Below are 19,991 nucleotides of genomic sequence, written 5' to 3' on the forward strand. Positions count from 1 at the left end.
TTCCCAATTCTAAGAAGGGGCAAAGTGTCCACACTTTGGTCTTCATTCTTCTTGAGTTTCATGAGTTTTGCAAATTGTATCTTATATCTTGGGTATTCTAAGTTTCTGGGCTAATATCCACTTATCAGTGAGTACATATTGTGTGAGTTCCTTTGTGATTGTGTTACCTCACTCAGGATGATGTCCTCCAGGTCCATCCATTTGCCTAGGAATTTCATAAATTCATTCTTTTTAATAGCTGCATAGTACTCCATTGTGTAAATGTACCACATTTTCTGTATCCCTTCCTCTGTTGAGGGGCATCTGGGTTCTTTCCAGATCTGGCTATTATTAATAAGGCTTCTATGAACATAATGAAGCATGTGTCCTTCTTACCACTTGGAACATCTACTGGATATATGCCCAGGAGAGGTATTGCAGGATCCTCCAGTAGTACTATGTCCAATTTTCTGAGGAACTGCCAGACTGATTTTCAGAGTGGTTGTACAAGCTTGGAATCCCACCAACAATGGAGGAGTGTTCCTCTTTCTCCACATCCTCACCAGCATCTGCTGTCACCTGAATGTTTGATCTTAGCCATTCTGACTGGTGTGAGGTGGAATCTCAGGGTTTTTTGTTTTTTTTTTTAATTAGGTATTTTTCTCATTTACATTTCCAATGCTATCCCAAAAGTCCCCCATACCTTCGCTCCCACTCCTCTACCGACCCACTCCACTTTTTGGCCCTGCATTCCCCTGTACTGGGGCATATAAAGTTTGCAAGTCCTATGGGCTTCTCTTTCCAGTGATGGCTGACTAGGCCATTTTTTGATAAATATGCATCTAGAGTCAAGAGCTCAGATGGTACTGGTTAGTTCATAATGATGTTCCACCTATAGGGTTGCAGATCCCTTTAGCTACTTGGGTACTTTCTCTAGCTCCTCCATTGGGGGCCCTGTGATCTATCCAATAGCTGACTGTCAGTATCCACTTCTGTGTTTGCTAGGCCCCTGCATAGTCTCACAAGAGACAACAATATCTAGGTACTTTCAGCATAATCTTACTAGTGTGTGCAATGGTGTCAGCATTTAGAGCTGATTATGGGATGGATCCCGAGATATGGCAGTCTCTAGATGGTCCATCTTTTCCTCACAGCTCCAAACATTGTCTCGGTAACTCCTTCCATGGGTGTTTTGTTCCCAATTCTAGGAAGGGGCAAAGTGTCCACACTTTGGTCTTCATTCTTGAGTTTCATGCGTTTAGCAAATTATATCTTATATCCTGGGTATCCCAAGTTTCTGGGCTAATATCCACTTATCAGTGAGTACATATTGAGTGATTTTCTTTGTGATTGGGTTACCTCACTCAGGATGATGCCCTCCAGGTCCATCCATTTGCCTAGGAATTTCATAAATTCATTCTTTTTAATAGCTGAGTAGTACTCCATTGTGTAGATGTACCACATTTCCTTTATCCATTCCTCAGTTGAGGGGCATCTGGGTTCTTTCCAGCTTCTGGCTATTATAAATAAGGCTGCTATGAACATAGTGGAGCATGTGTCCTTCTTACTGGTTGGAATATCTTCTGGATATATGCCCAGGAGAGGTATTGCGGGATCCTCTGGTATTACTATGTCCAATTTTCTGAGGAACCGCCAGACAGATTTTCAGAGTTGTTGTATATAGTCTCCCCTCCCCCAGCCTGGAACCTGCTTGCTCAGGGGTGGAGTTTCCTGCTCATTTGTTCTGCCAAGCCCACTGCTGGACCTTGCCACTTTGCTGTTTGGAGCCACACACGTGCTCACCCTACTACTGGACCCCGAGATTAATTGGTTGGAATTGGGTCCCCTCCCCCTTCCTTTATAACTGGGTGTAGGAACAAGTAAAATTGAGCTTTGATCAGAGTGACCATTGTCTTGGCTCCATTTCTTCTTTTGCCCCATCTAGTTCCTCTCTTTCAGCTCGAGTTGCCATCTCAGTTGAACCGTTCTTTGTGAGCTGCTGGCCTGCTGCAACAGTTGTACAAGCTTGTAATCCCACCAACAATGGAGGAGTGTTCCTCTTTCTCCACATCCTTGCCAGCATCTGCTGTCACCTGAATTTTTGATCTTAGCCATTCTGACTGGTGTGAGGTGGAATCTCAGGGTTGTTTTGATTTGCATTTCCCTAATGATTAAGGATGTTGAAGATTTTTTCAGGTGCTTCTCAGCCATTCGGTATTCCTCAGGTGAGAATTCGTTGTTCAGTTCTGAGCCCCATTTTTTAATGGGGTTATTTGATTTTCTGGAGTCCAACTTCTTGAGTTCTTTATATATATTGGATATTAGTCCCCTGTCTGATTTAGGATAGGTAAAGTTCCTTTCCCAATCTATTGGTGGTCTTTTTGTCTTATTGACAGTGAATTTTGCCTTGCAGGAGCTTTGCAACTTTATGGGGTCCCATTTATCAAATCTCGATCTTACAGCACAAGACATTGCTATTCTATTCAGGAATTTTTCCCCCTTATCTTCGAGGCTTTTCCTTATTTTCTCCTCTATAAGTTTCAGTGTCTCTGGTTTTATGTGGAGTTCCTTAATCCACTTAGATTTGACCTTAGTACAAGGAGATAGGAATGGATCAATTCACATTCTTCTACATGTTAACCACCAGTTGTGCCAGCACCATTTGATGAAAATGCTGTCTTTTTTTCCACTGGATGGTTTTAGCTCCCTTGTGAAAGATCAAGTGGCCATAGGTGTGTGGGTTCATCTCTGGGTCTTCAATTCTGTTCCATTGGTCTACTTGTCTGTCGATATACCAGTACCATGCAGTTTTTATCACAATTGCTCTGTAGTACACCTTTATATCAGGCATGTTGATTCCACCAGAGGTTCTTTTATCATTGAGAAGAGTTTTTGCTATCCTATGTTTTTTGTTATTCCAGATGAATCTGCCGATTGCTCTTTCTAGTTCCTTGAAGAATTGAGTTGGAGTTTTGATGGGGATTGCCTTGAATCTGTAGATTGCTTTTGGCAAGATAGCCATTTTAACTATATTATTCTTGCCAATCCATGAGCATGGGAGATCTTTCCATCTTTGGAGAGTTTCTTTAATTTCTTTCTTCAGAGACTTGAATTTCTTATCATAGAGATCTTTCACTGCCTTAATTAGAGAGACGCCAAGGTATTTTATATTATTTGTGACTATTGAGAAGGGTGTTGCTTCCCTAATTTCTTCTCAGAATGTTTATCCTTTGTGTACAGAAAGGCCATTGACTTGTTTGAGTTAATTTTATATCCACCTACTTCACTGAAGCTGTTTATGAGGCTTAGGAATTCTCTGGTAGAATTTTTAGGGTCACTGACATATACTATCATATCATCTGCATCATTCTTCCTTTACAATTTGTATCTCCTTGATCCCCTTTTGTTGTATAATTGCTCTGGCTAGGACTTCAAGTACAATGATGAATAGTTAAGGAGACAGTGGGCAGCCTTGTCTAGTCCCTGATTTTAGAGGGATTGCTTCCAGCTTCTCACCATTTACTTTGATGTTGGTTTGCTGTAGATTGCTTTGATCATGTTTAGGTATGGGCCTTGAATTCCTGATCTTTCCAAGACGTTTATCATGAATTGGTGTTGGATTTTGTCAAATGCTTTCTCCACCTCTAATGAGATGATCATGTGGTTTTTGTCTTTGAGTTTGTTTATATACTGGATTATGTTGATGGATTTCTGTATATTGAACCATCCCTGCATCCTTGGGATGAAACCTACTTGGTCAGGATGGATGATTTTTTTGATGTCTTTTTGGATTCAGCTAGCGAGAACTTTATTGAGGATTTTTGCTTCGATATTCATAAGGGAAATTGGTCTGAAGTACTCTATCTTTTTTGGATCTTTCTGTGGTTTAGGTATCAGAGTAATTGTGGCTTCATAGAATGAGTTGGGTAGAGTACCTTCTGTTTCTATTTTGTGGAATAGTTTGTGAAGAACTGGGATTAGATCTTCTTTGAAGGTCTGATAGAACTCTGCACTAAACCCATCTGGTCCTGGGCTTTTTTTGGTTGGGAGACTATTAATGACTGCTTCTATTTCTTTAGGGGATATAGGACTGTTTAGATCATTAACCTGATATTGATTTAACTTTGGTACTTGGTATCTGTCTAGAAATTTGTCCATTTCATCCAGGTTCTTCAGTTTTGTTGAGTATAGCCTTTTGTAGAAGGATCTGATGGTGTTTTGGATTTCTTCAGGATCGGTTGTTATATCTCCCTTTTCATTTTTTATTTTGTTAATTAGGATGCTTTCCCTGTGCTCTCTAGTGAGTCTGGCTAAGGGTTTATCTATCTTGCTGATTTTCTCAAAAAACCAGCTCCTCGTTTGGTTGATTCTTTGAATATGTCTTCTTGGTTCCACTTGGTTGATTTCACCCATGAGTGTGATTATTTCCTGCCGTCTACTCTTCTTGGGTGAATTTGCTTTCTCTTGTTCTAGAGCTTTTAGGTGTGTTGTTAAGCTGCTAAAGTGTGCTCTCTCTAGTTTCTTTATGGAGTCACACAGAGCTATGAGTTTTCCTCTTAGAAATGCTTTCATTTCTTGGAACAATGCTTGTTCCATAGGTTTGGGTATGTTGTGGCTTCATTTTCATTAAACTTTAAAAAGTCCTTAATTTCTTTCTTTATTCCTTCCTTGACCAAGTTATCATTGATAAGAGTGTTGTTCAGTTTCCACATGAATATTGGCTTTCTATTATTTATTTTGTTATTGAAGATCAGCCTTAGTCCATGGTGATCTGATAGGATGCATGGGACAATTTCAATATTTTGTATCTGTTGAGGCTTGTTTTGTGACCAATTATGTGGTCAATTTTGGAGAAGGTATCATGAGGTGCTGAGAAGAAGGTATATCCTTTTCTTTGAGGATAAAATGTTCTGTATTTATCTGTTAGAACCATTTGTTTCATTACTTCTATTAGTTTCACTGTGTCCCTGTTTAGTTTCTGTTTCCATGATCTGTGCATTGGTGAAAGTGGTGTGTTGAAGTCTCCCACTATTATTGTGTGAGGTGCAATGTGTGCTTTGAGCTTTACTAAAGTTCCTTTAATGAATGTGGCTGCCCTTGCATTTGGAGCATATATATTCAGAATAGAGAGTTCCTCTTGGAGGATTTTACCTTTGGTGCGTATGAAGTGCCCCTCCTTGTCTTTTTTGATTACTTTGGGTTGGAAGTTGATTTTATTAGATATTAGAATGGCTACTCCAGCTTGTTTCATCAGACCATATGCTTAGAAAATTGTTTTCCAGCCTTTCATTCTGAGGTAGTGTCTATCTTTTTCTCTGAGATGAGTTTCCTGTAAGCAGCCAAATGTTGGGTCCTGTTTGTGTAGCCAGTCTGTTAGTCTATGCATTTTTATTGGGGAGTTGAGTCCATTGATATTAAGAGATATCAAGGAAAAGTATTTATTGCTTCCTATTACTTTTGTTGTTAAAGTTGGCATTCTGTTCTTGTCGTTGTCTTCTTTTAGGTTTGTTGAGGGATAAACTTCTTGCTTTTTCTAAGACATGGTTTCTGTCTTTGTATTTTTTTTTCTGTTATTATCCTTTGAAGGGTGGGATTTGTGGAAAGATAATATGTGAACTTGGTTCTGTTTTGGAATACTTTTGTTTCTCCAACTAAGGTAATTGAAATTTTGGCTGGGTATAGTAGCCTGGGCTGGCATTTGTGTTCTCTTAGTGTCTGTATAACATCTGTCCAGGCTCTTCTGGCTTTCATAGTCTCTGGTGAAAAATCTGGTGTAATTCTGATAGGCATACCTTTATATGTTACTTGACCTTTTTCCCTTACTGCGTTTAATATTCTATCTTTATTTAGTGCATTTCTTGTTCTGATTATTATGTGTTGGGAGGAATTCCTTTTCTGGTCCAGTCTATTTGGATTTTTGTAGGTTTCTTGTATGTTCATGGGCATCTTAGGTTTGGGAAGTTTTCTTCTATAATTTTGTGGAAGATATTTGCTTGCCCTATGAGTTGAAAATCTTCATTCTCATCTACTCCTATTATCAGTTGGTTTGGTCTTCTCATTGTGTCCTGGATTTCCTGGATGTTTTGAGTTAGAATCTTTTTGCATTTTGCATTTTCTTTGATTGTTCTGCTGATGTTCTCTATGGAATCTTCTGCACCTGAGTTTCTCTCTTCCATCTCTTGTATTCTGTTGCTGATGCTCACTACTATGATTCCAGATTTCTTTCCTAGGTTTTCTATCTCCAGCGTTGCCTCACTTTGGGTTTTCTTTATTGTGACTACTTCCCTTTTTAGGTCTTGGATGGTTTTATTCAACTCCACCACCTGTTTGGTTGTGTTTTCCTGCAATTCTTTAAGGGATTTTTGTGCTTCCTCTTTAATGTTTTCTACCTGTTTAGCAGTGTTCTTCTGTATTTCTTTAAGTGAGTTATTAAAGTCCTTCTTGATGTCCTCTACCATCATCATGAGATATGCTTTTAAATCTGGGTCTAGCTTTTCGGGTGTGTTGGGGTACCCTGGACTGGGCAAAGTGGGAGTGCTGGGTTCTGATGATGGTGAGTTGTCTTGGTTTCTATTAGTAAGATTCTTATGTTTACCTTTCGCCATCTGGTAATCTCTGGAGTTAGTTATAGTTAGTTATAGTTGTCTCTTGTTAGAGATTGTTCCTCTGGTAATTTTTGTTAGCCTCTATCAGCAGACATGGGAGATTAACTCTCTCCTCTGAGTTTCAGTGGTCAGAGCACTCTCTGTAGGCAAGCACTCCTCTTACAGGAAAGATGCACAGATATCTGGCGTTCGGACCTCCCTCCTGGCCGAAGATGAAGGCCCAAAACAGGACCTGTCCCAGAAGCTGTGTTGCTTCAGCCTGTCACAGAAGCTGTTAGTTTCTGTAGTCCACACTCTCACCTGTGCAGACTACTTTTGTCAGAGTCCCGGATCCAAGATGGTTCCTGCCAATGCTGAGGTAAAGCCCTCCCAGGGCGGGCAGACACTTATCCTCAGGTTGGGAAGGTGGCCGAATGTCTGGAGCCCGAAAAGGGGGCTGCCTCAGAAGCTCTGTTTCTACCGCCTGTCCCAGAAACTGTTAGTTTCTGTAGTGCCTATATTATAATATTTATATTATAATATTCTATGTGCAAGTGTTCTGTCATGAAAAACTTAGAAATATCTAATTTCACGAAAACAGTAAATTTTAAACATTTTTGAAAATACAAGCTTTATATAAAATACCATATTTTATACCTTCTTTTCCTTCGTTACAAAACAGTCAGAAAGAACTGCGGGTAAAGAGTATCTTCTAGACGTGACAACACCCCTGCTTTCATAACTTCATGGTAGCACTGGCTTTGTGCCCAAAGACCTGAATAAGATCAATCCAGTCAACATTCTACTGTGGATGGTTGAGGAGCTCAGACATTTTCATACATAGTTGAGAACTATTGGTAATTGATAGCTGCTTCAGGAAGAAAAGTCCATTTTCTTTAAGTATGGCCCTTTGGAATTTTTCCAAGCTACCATGACAAAAACTAGACTCAGAGAGAGAGAGAGAGAGAGAGAGAGAGAGAGAGAGAGAGAGAGAGAGAGAGAGAGAGAGAGAGAGAGAGAGAGAAAAGAGGAACACGGGAGTTAGATGGTATTGTTAGCCAAAATGCATTGTATGTATATATAGCATTCTTATGGAGCATGTGAAAAAAGTCTTAAGAAGTCCAGCAGGAACTGAAGTGTATCTATAGTCTTAGCTTTGTTTTTGATGTGCATGTATGTGAGGAAAGTCACATAGAGCCTGGAGACATTCATATGCAATTTGAAGTTAGGATTCTTAGGAACTGTAAGCAGTGTGTAGGAATTGTGTCACTGTTAAAAAGTTTACTTTTATTTCACTATCTATTTCTGACTATCATGGGGGAAAGGGTATATTTCAAGGAGCACACATTATTTAGAATGGACTACACGCTCCTGTGGACAGAGCCCACATTCAGATCAAATCTTCCTAAATGCATGCAGATGTCCTGGTTGGAGTGGGCCCTAAAATAACATAATTGTCTTCTGGTTAATACTGAATCTGCCCTTCAAATAAGATTATAGTAAGTAGAGACATATTCTAATAACTGGAGATGTAGAAGAAGTTTAAGAAATATTACCTGGTAGGAACCATAGTAAAATTAAGAGAGAGTAAATCTGATCTAAAACTGTATATCAATTGTTATATTTTATCAATCCTTCTTCTATCCCTGGATACTATAAAAATCACTGAGTGATTGTCCCACTAGAGGCTAGTGGTTTATTGCTCCATCTGTCATGTTCTTCATCTGTAAATGGAAATAATGACATGCTAATAAAGTGAAGAGGAGGTTTAAGGAATGTAAATACATGGTAAATATAAATAAAATGTACAATCAAAATTTGAGATTTATTATAATAAACTTTTCCTTTCAATAATAATATGTATAACAGCAATCAATCATGGCCTGTGGAGATGTTTCAACATTCCGAATGCTTACCAGTTACACAAAAGCACTAGGCTATGATGAAGCAAATTCTGAGGGCTCAGGCAAATGTCTGGTAGACATGGTGACCATCTATAAATTGAGTGCTCAGAAGATCTTCTGGGAGCAAGATAGCAAAAGTAGCCAGCCAGCTTTGGATTTGATTGAGAGACCACAACTATAAGACAAAATGGAAGCACCATGGAGAAATAGTCCTGAATCAAACTTAGGTTTCCACATGCACATGTGTGTGTTTTTACAGGTGAAAAGAACATTCATACCCAAACCATATATACATGAAAAGAAAGAGAAAATATCTTTTTTTTTTTTTTTTTGGTGTTTTTGAGACAGGGTTTCTCTGTATAGCCCTGGCCATCCTGGAACTCACTTTGTAGACCAGGCTGGCTTTGAACTCAGAAATCTGCCTGCCTCTGCCTCCCAAGTGCTGGGATTAAAGGCATGCATCACCATGCCCGGCTGAAAAATATCATTTTTATTTTTCTCTTTCTTGCTAGCTTTTTTTTAAAGCATATTTATAACTATTTGAACTCCATTGTTTTGTTTTTTCCTGTCTTCTATTCTACGTGAAGTATCCTATGTGGCATAATTTACATAGTCTTTGTTGTTTTTGTCCAATGTGCATACATCATGTATAAGAACAGAGAAACTGGTTATTAATACTACATCACTAAAAGGTGGATAAAATGAGATTTATGCTAACTATTTTTTAATAATTTAGCTAAACTATTACATGTTCTGTATGTCTGTATATTGTGTTAAGTCATGCATATAACTAGGCTGTGTCAGCAAACTAAGACCTGGGAACAAAACCCTGTAGCTCATTTGGTTTTATACTTTTTTTTTGTTACTTTCTGTTCCTTTTCCTCCACAAAAGCAGAGTGAATACTTAAAACAGAGATTATATGTCTCAGTGCTCTAAAATGCCATCTTGCCTTTTAAATTTTTCAGAATTTGAGACAGGTACTTACTATGTAGCCAGGAATAGACTTAACCTCACAAAGTTACTGCTTCAGCCTCCCAAATAAAGGGAGTGTAAGCTTGTGTTATGACTGTATATTTCTTGCCTTTTACAAGAAAACTTTAAAGAACATTCAAAGGGAAAAAAAAGATGTTGAGTACATTTTTTTGAATTCGGAAGTACAATGCAAATATTGTGCAAGTACTATTTGAGGTAAAGAATAAGCCAATTTTAAGACATAAGACAAACTTAAACTTTCTCCTCTATAAGTTTCAGTGTCTCTAGTTTTATGTGGAGCTCCTTGATCCACTTAGATTTGAAACTTAGTACAAGGAGGTAGGAATGGATCTGGAGGGCACTATCCTGAGTGAGGTAACTCAATCACAAAAGAACTCACATGGTATGTACTCACTGATAAGTGGATATTAGCCCAGAAACTTAGGATGCCCAAGATATAAGTTACAATTTGCAAAACACATGAAACTCAAGAACGAAGACCAAAGTGTGGACACTTTGCCCCTTCTTAGAATTGGGAACAAAACACCCATGGAAGGAGTTACAGAGACAAAGTTTGGAGCTGAGACAAAAGGTTGGACCATCTAGAGACTGCCATATCCAGGGATCCATCCCATAATCAGCCTTCAAACGCTGACACCATTGTATACACTAGCAAGATTGTGCTGATAGGACCCTGATATAGCAGTTTCTAGTGAGACTACGCTGGGGCCTAACAAACACATAAGTGGAAGCTCACAGTCAGCTATTGGATGGATCACAGGCCCCCCAATGGCAGAGCTAGAGAAAGTACCCAAGAAGCTAAAGGGATCTGCAACCCTATAGGTGGAACAACGTTATGAACTAACCAACACCCCGGAGCTCTTGACTCTAGCTACATATCTATCAAAAGATGGCCTCGTGGGCCATCACTGGAAAGAGAGGCCCACTGGACACGCAAACTTTATATGCCCCAGTACAGGGGAATGCCAGGGCCAAAATATGGGAATGGGTGGGTAGGGGATTGGGGGGGAGGGTATGGGGGACTTTTGGGATAGCATTGGAAATGTAATTGAGGAAAATACGTAATAAAAAAATTAAAAAATAATTTAAAAAAGACAAACTAAAACTCATGACTTTAATATATGTCTGAAGATTTAAATTAAAGTCTTCATTAAATAATAAAATTCTACCAAAGGAAGAGATGTTACAGGGTAAAAGGAACAGAGAAGAGATATATGTAAGATAAATGAAAAGAGAAAAATGTTCTGGGGAGGGAAGGAAACCAGACAGAGGGGCCAAACAACAGATAAGTATAGAGATGTATGTGTAGACACAGGCCACAGTGCTATGAATTCCTTTCTATGCTAATATGAAAGTAAAATAAAATGTGTATAAAAGTGCGATGATGAAACTGATCACTCTGCATTCTAACATCAAGCCTTGCATGTGAGAAATTTATAAGTAATATGGTTTATCTCCATTGTGCTTTGGAATTGTATTCATAAAAAAGATAGTATGTAGAATCTTCTTTCTTTTTAAGGGACATAAATGCTATTGAGTCTAAAAGAGGAATAAAACAAAGAGACATATGTCACTATGAAATTAAATATATTGAAAAGAGGTGTTAAGTTTAAAATCAGTTTTAAAGTGACTCTAAGTTATGTGATGATATTTTATCTAATATGAAGTTTTAAGAGATTGTAAACCAGGAATATACTAAAGAAGAATTTAGATTACTGGTAATAAGTGGGAAAGCAAATTAAAGCAATACAGCACTACCTAACCATAAAATATTTACAGGTACTTTTATAGATTCTCCTAGAACTAATTCCTTACATCCATTCCCCCATTAATTCTTAAATACCTCCACCTTAAGTTACTCTATCAGATGGATTATCACAAATTGAACCTGTCTTAGTCATCGAGTCCAGAAGTGAAATATGGGTTTATTGTGGAAGAAAAATCCAAACACAAATCAGATAGTAGCTCCATTTGTAAATTCAGAAGAGTTGCACAAGTGAATGGTCAGGGGTTACTTCTGAACAGTAGAAAGAAGGATTACATTTGTGCTGACAACCTTCTGATTTTACCACTACTGTTTTAGAGATAAATCCCTTTCTTCTTCGGTATTGCTAACCTATTCTAATTAAATTGTTATCTCTCAACTCTTATCAAATAAAATTAAATAGCTATATATTCCTAATGGGAAGTAACCAGATCCTTCCCCCTTCTATTAGAAAAGCTGCACGTTACAGTATTCTTAGGGCCTGTGATATAATCTGAATTGCTTCAAATATATATTTCATATTATGAAAGTCTGATATTTGTTGGGACGTATTTACTAAAGTTGCCTTTTCACAGGACATTTAAAAAGTCTTCAATTTCTGGGACACTAACTTTTGTGTTCCTTCCTGCTTACATACAATATAGACAAACATTGCAGAATGAATAGTTTGTTTGTGTCTTAACACTTTGGTTAATACTTATTCTCAAGTTTGTCACATAACTGTTCCCAAAAGGTATAAGGCAAAGCATTAAGATGGCACAGTGATTAAAAGCCCGTACTACTCTTGCAAAGAACCCAAGTTCAAGATCTGTTACTTACAATGGGTAAGTAACAGCTGTCAGTTCATGGGATCTGACAATGTCTTCTGGACTCTGTGCGAGAGTCCATGTTCACACACACTGGTTACAAATGCCTTTTTTCACCATTATTGTAAACTCTTTATCCAAGAAGCATTGCATTCTCCAAGCTATTAACAATAATTATTATTAAAGAATACTCACACATTAAATGAATGAAGCAATATAGATAAATATGTGTTCAATAATATTAAAATCTGTACTGTATAGCTGTACTGCAACATATATTTAATTCAGATGCATTCTATACATAATTGCAAAATCAGTAATTTAAAGGAATTTCTGTTTTAACATACTTTTTTTTTAATTGATGGAGTCCTTCAGACAGGGAAGTAGTTAGTCTTCCCTGTAGATATCCATCTGTTCCTTCTCTTCTCTAACAGCTATCCCCTGGTCTCACCTCAAACTCTGTATCTGATCAGCTGCTAAATCCTCCCTTTCTTCTTTGTCCCATTTCCTGTGGATCACACAGATCTTCCTCTCAAAATGGCTTTTCTGCCACTCATTGCTTAATTCCAGACTCCAAAGCCAACAAGCCCTCACTGGCAACATACCAGTCAACCCCATATAAGAACAAGTAGGGCAGTAAGGCAGGTAGGTAAGCTTCAGATCTTGGCTCTCCATCTTTGCACTGAAATCTAATGCCCCAGTCTCACTTTTAGCTGTGTAGCAGGCTCTCTGCTGTGCTCTCTCTTCCCTCACTGCCTACTGTCCCAGAAAAAAATATCTTGATGGCATATCCTGCTTCTCTCCCTCCTATAAACCCTCCAGCCTCTTCTTAATCCATTCCTATCACTAAGAGTCAATTCTCAATACTTCCCTAATAAGCAATACAACATCTTCCTAAAACTCATAGAGGAAAAGAGAAATCAAGGAAAAAAATATCCATCCAACAAGAAGACCATGTATCAGTACATAGAATCATTGCTAAGCCATATTCCTAGACACTAGGGTAAAACCACAATCAATAACACCAGGGCATTTCTCCACTAGAACTCAATCACAGTAGGACATATAATTATTGTATAGTAGAAGCATGAGACAAAAAAAAAATTGAGTCATTTGAGTGTAATAATTATCCCTAAAGAGAAAAGTAATACATCTGTTAGAAAAAAAAATCTATGGAAACATATACACACACAAACACACACACACACACACACACACAGAGAGAGAGAGAGAGAGAGAGAGAGAGAGAGAGCTCTCAAAATGACAAAATAAAGAGAATCAGTAAACACTGCTCATTAATATATATTAATAAATATAGTGTCAATTCACCAATTAAAATATGCAGACTGAAAGAATGGATGAAAAATATGATCAAAGTCAGGGCTGAACTTAATAAAACAGAAACAAATAAATAATACAAATAATCAATAAAACTAAAGGTTGACTCCATAAGAATATCAATATTATTGAAAAACTCATATCCAAATTAAGTAAAAGACAAAGAGAGAATATCCAAATTCACAAAATTGAGGGTGTGTGGCATAACTTCAGAACCTGAGGAAATCCAAATCATGATAAGGACATTCTTTAAAGGCCTGTATGCTACCAAATTTGAATTTCTAAAAAAAATGGATAATTTTCTCAATTCATAGCCCTTATTAAAGTTAAACGTCAGATAAATAATTTAAACAGGCCTATAAGCCATAGAGAAATATAAGAAGTCATTAAGTTTCCCAAAGAGACAAACAAACAAATCTTAGAACTAGATGGTTTTATCACAGCATTCTACCAAACTTTCAAAGAACATTTAATGTCATACTTCTCAAATAATTCTACTGTAGAGGAATATTAATGCATCAACCTGGCTGCTCCAGCAATGAATAACATCCAAAGACATCTTAGGTCTGTGTGATCTGGCTGCAATACAGACACACCTTTAGTACATATGTACAAAGTACAGAGCATGTAGGTAAGCTTACTTTTGTAGGAGGAGTAGCCATGTTTGAAAAGTGATTTCAAACTGCAGGGGAGTTCAGTAAATGGACTTAGTCCTGTTCAGTCAGTTGAATTCAATGCAGTGGAGTTGAGTCAGTCAGGTGGGAGTCAGTGCCATGAATGCAGAGCAATGGAGTTGAGTAGGTTATTGAATTCATGCCGTTCAATGCAGGTCAGCAGAGATAACTGAAGCCAGAGAATAAAAAGAATCCGGAAGAGAAGAGAAAAGTATCATAATTAGTATAAACCCAAGCAGAACAATTCACTAAGAAGCTGAGAGAAACAGAAAAGTTTGAGGCACAACAGCTGAGTAGAGGCAGCCAGCCAGAGTTCAGAAAAAACCTAAGAAAAGCTTACTCATCAACAAACCTCCAAGACAATTATTTCTGGTGAATAAAAGAGAAATTTTTTAATCCATAAAATAGAAACTGAAGCAATATTTCACAAATCATTTTTTGAGTCAGCAGTTACCCTTATATCCAAACTATATAAAGACTGAACATAGAAAATCACAGACTAATTTTCCTCATGACCATAGATGTAAAAACTCTCAAAATGTTCTTGCAAAGAAAATCAAAGAACATATCAAGAAGATGTCTACCATGATCAAGTAGGCTTTATTCTGGAGAGGAAGGGATGATTCAATAGATGGATATCAGTAGATGCAATGCACTACATTAAAAACAATGGAAAGAAAAAAAAAACTTGGTCATTTATTCAGATGCAGAAACGAAAAATCTAACATACCCTTATGATAAAAGTTCTATAGAGATTATGGATACAGGGAACATAACTCAACTAAATAAAGACTGCTTATAGAAAACACATAGACAGCATGAACTTAGAGAGACACTCAAAGTAATTCCATTAAAATCAGGAACCAGAGAATGTTATTTACTCTCTCCAAACCTGTTTAATATAGTGCTTGAAGTCCTAACTAGAACAATAAGACAACTGAAGGAAATCAAAGGGATGCAACATAATAAGGAAGAAGTCAAAGTATCTTATTTATAAGATATATATCCTTTAGAATGCCACTGGGAAATTCTGACAGTTGGAAAATACTTTCAACAAAGTAGTTGGATACAAAATTAACTTACAAGAATCAATGCCTTCACTATACATAAATGACAAATGGACTAAGAATGAAATTGTGGAAGCAATATATTTTACAATCACATCAAATAACATAAAAGATCTTGGGGTAAGTCTATTGAAATAAGTGAAGACGTATGATAAAAACATTAAGAACTGAAGAAATAATGTATTTATCAGAAGATGGAAAGATCTCCCATGCTTATAGATCATTAGAATTAGTATAGTTAACTGGCCAGCTTACAAAAAGTATTCAACAAATTGAACCCAAATCCTAATCAAAATGAAATCAAAATTCCAATAAAATTTTTCATATATTTTAAAAGAACAAAATTCTTAATATATTTTGAAATTCTTCATATATTTTTCAAGTTGATTTAGAAACCCAAAATCAAAACAAAACAAAACAGGATAGCTATAGCAATTCTGACTGCTGGAAGTATCACTATCCCCAATTTCAAGTTATGCTAACCATCATGGTATTGACACATTGTTAGTGGAGATAAAAAATGAAAGCCCAAATATAAATCCACACTCCTGTTGACACCTGGATTTTTATTAAAAACCAAAGATATATGCTGTAAAAAAAAGACAGAATCTTCCACAATTTGTGCTAGACAACTGGAAGGCAGCATATACAGGAAAGCATGTACATCCACACTTTATCTTGTGCAAAAATCTACTCCAAATAGATCAAAAACCTCAACATAAAAACAGATGACAGGAAATCTGATACTATACACTGAATCTAGTAGAGTAGAAGGTGGGGAAGAGCCTTAAACTCATTTGCACATGAAAATATTTTCTGTGAGCATCCACTTCTGTGTTTGCTAGGCCCTGGCATAGTCTCACAAGAGAGAGCTATATCTGGGTCCTTTCAGCAAAATCTTGCTAGTGTATGCAATGGTCACAGGGCTCCCAATGGAGAAGCTAGAGAAAGTACCCAAGGAGCTAAAAGGATCTGCAACCCTATAGTTGGAACAACATAATGAACTAACCAGTACCCTGGAGCTCTTGTCTCTAGCTGCATATGTATCGAAAGATGGCCTAGTCGGCCATCACTGGAAAGAGAGGCCCATTGGACTTGCAAACTTTATATGCCCCAATACAGGGGAATGCCAGGGCCAAAAGAATGGGAATGGGTGGGTAGGGAAGTGGGGGGGGGTTATGGGGGACTTTTGGGATAGCATTGGAAATGTAATTGAGGAAAATACGTAATAAAAAAATAAAATAAAATAAAAAAAGAAAATATTTTCTGAACAGAACACTATTAGCACAGGTATAAATATAAACAATTACTAAATGGGGCCTAATAAAATTTAAAAGCTTCTATAAAACAAAGGACACTGTCACTTAGATAAAGTAAAAGCCAACAGAACGGGTGATTTTTATCATCCTCATATGTAATAGAGGACTAAGATACAAAATATAAAAAGAACTAAAAACCTTAAATATCAAGAAAACAAATAGTCTAATTAAAAATAAAGGACATATCTAAAGAGAATTGTCAAAAGAGGAAACTCAAATTGCTGATCAACACAGGAAAGTTCAACATTCTTAGTCATCAAGAATATGCAAATCAAAGCTTCTTTGAAAGTTCAACTTATACCTGACAGAATGGCTAAGATCAATAACAAAAGTAATAGGCCATGCTGGAAAGATGTGGAATAAAGGGCAATTGCCAAGACTGTAGGTTGCTCTCCAAAAGTTGACAGCTAAGTCCTGTTGTTAACAGCAAAATCTATACAACTCCTTTAACATGGAGAAGTAGATCTGGTGCCCATGTAAAGTCTTCGCCTCCCAGACATGTTAGTGCTTTGGTACAGGAGGTAGCTGTGCATGGTACCAAAGAAGAAACATAAACACAAACTGAGCTACAAAACATTTTATCTACATTGTTGTTTTGCTTTAATCTATACTAGTGCAATTGTGGCACAAAGCCTCTGAGAGTAAACAGCCAATATATGATATGATTTAAGGCCCACCCATGAGATGGAACACATTCCCAACACTGCTTTGGTGATAAGGAATCTGAGATTTGATATCCCAGTGTCCTTGGCTAGTATAAAACCAAATAATACTGTTCTAAAATGAAAAATGAGTAGCAATGAATGACTACAAATGACATACTGGTATACTCATAGGTCAGTATCTTATTCAACCATCATCAGAATATATATATATATATATATATATATATATATATATGGCCAGCATTATTCAGAGAATAAAATATATTGGAACATTCAGCCCTACTCTAAATATCTCCATTAAAAATCTGTCTTCCTTCAGGTTTCATGGAATTCTGTAAATAAAGGAAACAGAAAGAGGATGAGAGTAAACACTAAGGGATGGAGGGCACCAATGAAACAAGGCCTTCTAAATCAACAGGATCAATGCACATATGAACTCACAAAAATTGATGCAGCATACACAGGACCTCTAGGGGTATAGACCAGATGGAGTCCTGGAGCTGAAAGGAAAAGTAGATAAATAGATCCCATCCCTAACCCAGAAGCTATCTCCAATTGATAACTACTTAGAAATGAAAATTTGCTTATCTCCAAAGTAGTCTCACTGGATAGACCACTCTTAACTATGTGCTTCAGTCCCTGCAGTAGATGGCTAACAGGAAAAAAAAATCTCAGTGGCATCTTTGGAGGCTCATTTTTCTTTAACATTATGTAAGGAATTTTTAAAAATCATTTTATCATATTTTTCTTTTTACTTCTATTTTTATTATACTTTGTGTACATGTTCTCATTCTTTTCCCCATAGAATCTCTTTGCGAATATAATGGCTTTAACATTCTGGTTTTATGTGAACCCTAAGTGCATGAACAAGTAAGGGTGTGCCTCAATATCTGTGCTTTAGTGTCATTTCTTCAGCTCCACTATTTGTTTGCTTGTTTTGTCCTATTCCAAAATATCTTCGGTTTTGTTTTATACATTATTATATTATATCAAATTATATGCCCATAGAAGGCTGTATTTTCTAATGATGGTCAGAATAAGAGTTAATCCAGATGGCATGGAAAGTATTGAGGAACTGCAAGATGAATAGGGAGGAGAAACCATAACTGGGATTTATTATGCATGGAAAATCTACTTTCAATAAAAGGACAAAAAGAATAAATACATTAATAAACAATAATATTATTTAATTGAGTAGGGGACCACAGTGATGCTAAAATCACAGTGGAACTCCATGACTTTTTAAATGAGGAGTAAAACAAAATGTCCTTTTAGTTGCTGATTTTGCAGTTCTGTACAGAATTCATTTGTTTGAAGGAGGATTATCTGAGGTGGAAGAGTAAAAATGTGACTAAAACTTTTCATTATTTAGGCTGCGATACAACTGGAATGTCAACACATTGAATGTTAACATCTTAATAATTTATAGGTATTATTTTTTAGCACGTTGTTAGATTTATAGAATAATTGAGCAGATAATACAAAGATTTCTGTATACCATCCTAGCTTCCATTACTGCATAATTTGCTCTGATATTAGTATCTAACCCTAACACAGTGTCCTTACTACAATTGACAGAAAGATGTTGATACATTTTCCTTGCTATTATAACTCTAGGTTGGATTGAATTTTATAATCTGTGTTGTACCTTTCCAGGGGACTTGACATGTGCACATGACCTCTAACCATTGTTTCAGTTGTATAAAGTGCTTATACAACCCCACACATCCTCCCTTCATCGTTGGATTCCTCTTTTCACACTTCCCCTCAGGGTCTTAGAAATCACTGATCTCTTTACTGTCACTACAGTTTGGTCTTTAAAAAAAAATTACACAGCTATAATGCCATAAGGAGCCTTTTTTCACTTCATTTTCCATTATACAATATGCCCTTAAGCTTCTATATTGTCTGTTTTGGGCTGGGTAACTCATTGCTCATGAATAGTGAATGATATCCTATTGTTGCAATATGCCACATTTACTCTTTCATTCACCTTTTGAAGGGCATCTTGGTTGCTCCCATTTTTGATAATTGCAAATTTGTTATAAATATTTATATTCCCAAGTTCTGTGGACGTGGGGTTACAATTGCTGCATATGAATATGAAGGGGCACAATTTCTTCACTATGTCATGCTGTAAACATTTCTTCTATTTAGTCTTACACTGCTGTCATCACAGATGCTTTACCATTGCCCATCCCATCAGAAATTATATGAGAAAATAACCTTTGACTTTAAATCTGTGTTGATACAATCTGGATCCCTGAAAGCTCTAAAGGCCCATATGACCAGTACTTGATCCCCATGGTGGCTCTCTCAGGAGGCTATAGGATCTCAGTGAAGTATGACTTGCTTGACTTCCTTCGGTCATCTTATGAACACTGAATATGGACTCTGGCCTCTTCCTCATTCGCCTTGCATTCTGGTTCAGGAGATAATCAGTTTGTGCATACAGTGACTACCAGCCATTTTCATCTGGAATATGCATCACAGGCCCTCAACTCTCCGAAAGTGGAAATACCAACAAATTTTTTCTCTTTAAGAGACAATTATTTTGACTATTTAATTTTACTGGCAAAAGATTGCCTAGTGAACTGTTTATTTCCCTTTTGAAAGTGATTATCTCATAAAAGTATATAATTTATTTTCATGAACATAAATCCACACACTTATGGACACATACATTTTTATAAAGAAGGCATATGGATAGAACTAGAAAATATCCTGAGTGAGGTAAATCAGACCCAAAAGGATATGCATGGTATGTACTCACTAATAAGTGGATATTAGCCAAGAGAGTACAGAATTCTCAGGATACAGTTCACAGAACTAAAGAAGGCAAACAAGCCAAAGGGCCCAAGTGAGGATGCCTCAATCCCATCCACTTAGGAGGGAG

The sequence above is a fragment of the Mus caroli genome, unplaced genomic scaffold (assembly GCF_978045245.1).
Source record: "Mus caroli unplaced genomic scaffold, Mus_caroli_1 scaffold_10, whole genome shotgun sequence".
NCBI classification, from domain to species: domain Eukaryota; kingdom Metazoa; phylum Chordata; class Mammalia; order Rodentia; family Muridae; genus Mus; species Mus caroli.